The following is a 5,595-nucleotide window of genomic DNA, read 5'->3' on the forward strand; positions in this document are numbered from 1 at the left end:
CTTTTTTAAAAAATGTACTTCTCAAGTCTATGTAACCATCTCTACCTAAACTTATTAAGGCAGAGATGAATAAAAATTTATTCAAATTCCAAATGATTTAAAATAAAATTTAATTTTAATCATGATTAAAATTAAAAAAATTAACCAACCAAAAGAAGAAGCTCAAGTATCACTACCATGGAGATGTGTAGAAGATAGATTGACAAAGTAATAGACTAATAGATAAGTAGGTTACATGTAATACGGTAAAAAAATAATTTAAATATGAGTGTAGAATGGTCCTATATAAAGTCTAGCGAGACGTCAAAATGGTTAATTCGCCCCTTCCAATGAAAACGAGTCATGGCTGGTCAAAGCGTACTAACAATGGTGTTTCAATAACTTTCACTTATGTTTCTAAAATTTTTACTATTTTCTCATATTTTATATTTTTTATTACTTCAGATACAATATTAATCTTACATAAATACCGCACTTCCGGTATATTCCAACTTCTTGGAAGTTTGGTTAGAAATTAATAATTAAATACTTAGAGATAGTAAATCCTTAAAATATCTAAATGGAAGTTTAGAAATCCTTATTAACCCCTCGTAAAATGAGAGTATTAGATGGTCCTATGTAGGTCTAGTGAGTCCAACCCGGTTTAATGTATTGTGAGGGTGGATCTATCTTGGGTTTAGTGAATGGCATGCTTTGAAGTCCAAGTCCTTTCCATTCGGTATAATGGCTATTAAGTATTCCACATTCAAAATATTATGCAGGAGTTAGAATCGTACAGTATAGTGAAACTGCTCTTTAGGGTTTAAATTCACCACCCTAAAAACTCAGCTTAAATAAAGTTTCCTCGAAAAATGAGATATGATCAAATTAAAGAAAGCAAACAGCGAAGTATATAGACACAGAGGAAAATCATTTGAAGCATTTTCAACAATACTCTTAAGGACAGAAAAAGTATTCAGTTTCTTCAAATATAGAGTTTTGGTTGAATGTTAATTTTAACATTACTATAGAGAAAGCGCCCTTGCCTCTCTTAAAAATATCCTTAAATGAATTTTCCAGAAGGAATGTTTTTTGTTAAAGTACATAATGATAGAAGAAAATACTTGAACTTTATTCGAGAAAATTCCAAAAAAAACTGACAAATTATTCTGGGCAGTGGCATTTCCGATTGACTAATTTTGTTCTAAAGCGTACGGTCGCACAAAATATTAAACTTTTAAACTTTATTTATTTTTATTTTTTTAAATGATGAACATCTTTCTTGCACACTCGAAGAGAGTGTGTGTGAGAGAGGACGATAATGAAAAAAACCACAGTCGGTCTTATCGTTAATTTTTATTACTCATATTTACTTTGTCTATTTTAGAGTTGCAATCCTTTATAGGGGATTAAAAAAAAAAAGTCAATATGCGTTGAACATAAAGAAACAGCAGAACCGATCTTTGGCAAAAACGTAGGGAACTATCGAGGAAAATGTCTGAGTTTTTATGCGAGAAGTTCAAGGAAACATTCTTTAAAATTCGATATTTCCTTGTAGTTGTAACAGACAGCATTATACGTAACCTTGAGATGTATGATCTGAGTAAAAATAAAAGAACTATTGGGGGAAAATCCTCAACTAATACATTTATCCCAAATAAAACGTAATTAAATAATAAATTAGGGGAAAAAAGATTTGAATACACAAAATAAATTTTTCCAAAAATATTTTTTAGTGTTAGACACACAACATTTTTCATTTCTATTTTCAGGCATCAAACATGAATTTTCTTTTATCTTCGAATTTTTACTAAATTCAAATAAAAACTATAGTAATACTTTTGTTGCACCTTCCCATAATTCCTGCTTCCAAAATATGACAAGAATTTCAATCAACGTTAGGACTTTGGGCATAGGTATCAATAATTTCTTTAACAAATCGACGCAAAAAAAAAAATGCACACTTCCGTCAAGTAACTATTTTAACCAAGAATACGTAGTTGGTGACCATTTAATGCTCATTATAATAGAATATCAAATACAACTACTCTCTCAAAACTAACCACTAAATCGGAACTGGCCGAAAATAAAATTCCATGTAGCTTAACTTTCGAACGAACATTGCAGCCTTCTAAAAGGTTTTAGTAGTTTTAAGCTCGTAAACCTATTAGCTGTGCTAATGGAGAGGTGTTACAAAAAGCTAAGAAAACTTTTTAAAAATTAAAGAAAAATTATATCCTGTGACCTCAATTTCTTCCATCTTAGAAATTTTGCTGTGTGGGCATTTAATTTTCCATAATATCATACAAATTATAGTACAGAACAATAGTTAAAAGCCATTTTAGAGGGAAGTCAATCCCTTCTCCGTCCTCCCATAACTTCCTTAAAATGAATTTTACTTGAGAAAATGTTTTAAATATAAGTTATACACTTTATATTATAGGAGCCAATTATGAGAAACTCCTATCTCAAGTAATTACTTCCGATTGAAAAACTTTATTATCGTCCTAGAGAGCTTCTATTGGAATTCTTAAATCTACTTCTGCAATTTTTCTTGCGTTGATTAATTAAACTCTTTATACATAGGCCATTTAGCGACAAATCACAACTCAAAATATAAAATCAGCAGGATTGCAACACTACACTTAAAGGGTAAAAGGAGTGGAAAGAAATATATTTTGTTATATGAAAAACGGTGGGAATATTTCTAATAAAGCTATTTTCTAATAATTTTATAGTTTATACATTAATTTTGTATGATCATTTAATACTGTTTTGCAACAATTTTTATTTAAAAAAACTGCAAGCATATGGTGTTGATGTCATTTTAAGGTGGATTAAAACGTAATCGACACTCACAGGACTCACAGTTAAAATTAATTATATTCCACAATAGACGCCAGAATGTTATTGATTGCCGATGATCACTAAAAATTTTTGCCGAACTATATCAATTAAAAGTTCTAAATTTCCGCAAGTAAATATACATAAAGTTTAGACAAGTCGCAGAAATCATAATAAAAAAAATAATTAAAAAAACGCAGAAAAGAGAAAAAGATATTCAGTAATCTAATCAAGGATTTTTTTTTTTTCGCGGAATTTTAGGTACAAGTTTAATCCTCCTAACTCGAAACATTTAACCGTATGCTAAACCCACGCTTCGGAAAGTCTCCTACCAATCTACTCCCAATAATGCCCTCAACAGAATTTTACTAACTAAATGTTATATTGAAAATTAATCCATCATGAGTGTAATGAGTGTGAAAAGTTTCAAGACACACGCAGGAGCCATTTTCGAAAAAATCTCTAAAAAGTGAATCACCCATTTTGTGAAGTGGTACTTTCTGTTGAGGGATATTAATATTAGGTCACATTTGGATCTCAAAAAGAAGCCCAAGAGAGAGAAGGTACGCAGGCAATATATTTATATATATATTATATAAGTAAAGTAATTGCCTATTCTTTCAGGCGGGCATTACGTCCAGCTACCAATTAGGTACATACAGGGTGTTCATTTTAAGACGGCTCAAATGCATTTCATACTTCAACTGTTGATCTGACCGAAAAATGGTAGTGGAAAAATTTGTTGCTCGTCACCTCTAGTTTCAGAATATATGACCTGATTTTAGATTCCTGCTCGCATATGCGACAGAAGCGCGTCCAAAAGTAAGGATTTGCAGATGACCCCCCCCCCGCCCCCATTTTCATATACACAGTTTTAAAGAGTATAAAAAGTTATGAAAGAAACCGGAAAACGGATTTCGATAACTTCAAAATTAAAGTTGCTAGGCCATTTCAAAACCTGATATTTTTTACTCATATTTCAATTTTTCAACATGTTATCAAAGAGTAAGAAGAGCATGTAGTAGGTCATTTTTATGTACTTCTTCTGAAAATATTGCCAAGACAGTAAAGTTAGTATTTTTCTTAATATCGGAAAATAAGTAGTCATCCTTGTGATTTTCGAAGCAATAATCAAATGTTAAGAGCTTTATATGTTCTCAAGCATACACAAAATTGCTAAAAATAATTTTACATCAGTTACAAACAAGAAGGTTTAATAATTTTTTGGTAATTTTGGGAGAGTTGCGTCTAACTACCAAAAAAATTGGAAATCAGCTGCCACATATTTCAGTGATCAATATCTTTCATTTAAAGGTTTAAACTTATTCCTTAATTTATCAAATAATGCTCTTTACACAGCTTGTGCGGAATGTACTGTGCCTTCAAAGGTGCCTCTTCATATACAGAGAGAAGTTGAATTAAATTATTTTTTAGCCCTTTTGTCTATGCTTGTGAACATCTAAAGCTCTTAACATTTTATTATTGCTTAGAAAATCACTCGGAAAACTGCTTATTTCCCGATATAAGAAAAAAACTTTTCTTTTTTTTTAATAAGTAATATTCTTCTAAAAATGGAAATATCCTTGAAAATGCATTTACATTAAATATAAATACAGATTTATCTTTGATATAGGATAAAAGTAAAGTAATCGCCTATTTTTTCATGCGGGACCTAACTACTGTTGATTAAGTTCGGTACAATATCTGTGCTTAAGTCTATAGCAGAGCTAGCGATCAAATATGAATGTATTTAAAAGTTATAGAATGAATGCAAGAAAATGATTACAGAAGGATTACGTGATTTTAATTTCGGTTAAGCTATAAGGATCGCAGGAATATAGTGTAACTGATCCATCCATTAGTTGTAGTATATGTAAATAGTTGTATATAGTAGAGGGATGAATGTGTGAAGCGAATGTATTTATAAGTAAGAATGGAGAGTGAGTGATATTCTAGTGATAAGCACCTAGACGATGGTGCTGGCTGTATGGCGAAAGCCAATGCCAAAAAAACAAAAACAATAAAACACTTAATAAGACTTTTCTTATAACAATTTTCTAGTTGCTTTCTAACTTACACCTTTAAGAGCCCAAAACGTTTAGTCCATATACGAAGATTAGAGAAAACTGAACGAGATATTTTTGAAAAAACTTCAAAAAAAACGAAAAATTTAGTAAAACAGTTTTAAGAAATTTAAAGGAATTTTATTAAAAATCGGAATTTTAATAACAAGCAACACTCGTAATGAAATTAAATTTCTGAGAAAATAATTCCCCTCCCTCTTCCAAGAGTCCCTTAATCAAATTGTCCTAAAAATGATTCACAAATAAGTTTCGGACCAACACTTGTGCTACTACATAATATGTAGTTTATACAAATTATAAATGTTTATACGCCTGCAATCGTCTAGCAAAATCTTGTAGATTAAATTGTAGAAGCACATAAAAAAAGGGGGCAAAAAAAAACGTTTTTATAGATTTTATAGTAAAATAACAATTTTTATTTATTTTTTTTAAATATTTTATGCAACTTTACACTTAGAAGCAACCATGAACACCATATGGAAATCACTGCGCTATTTACATGAAAAAATTGTTTAGTTACTCTTTTTAAGAAAATCTTTTCAAAATTAAAAAAGAAACAAAACTAAATGACAATAGCTTTCGAAAAAAAAAAATTATTCTTCAGAACTTTTTTTTCTTTTTGTTTTTTAAAATTTATATACTTTATTTTTCAGTCTTATTTTATTGAAGTAATACAAACAAAAACAAA

This window comes from Rhodnius prolixus, unplaced genomic scaffold (genome assembly GCF_049639745.1).
Source record: "Rhodnius prolixus isolate KJV_2025 unplaced genomic scaffold, Rpr scaffold_6, whole genome shotgun sequence".
In the NCBI taxonomy this organism is placed as follows: domain Eukaryota; kingdom Metazoa; phylum Arthropoda; class Insecta; order Hemiptera; family Reduviidae; genus Rhodnius; species Rhodnius prolixus.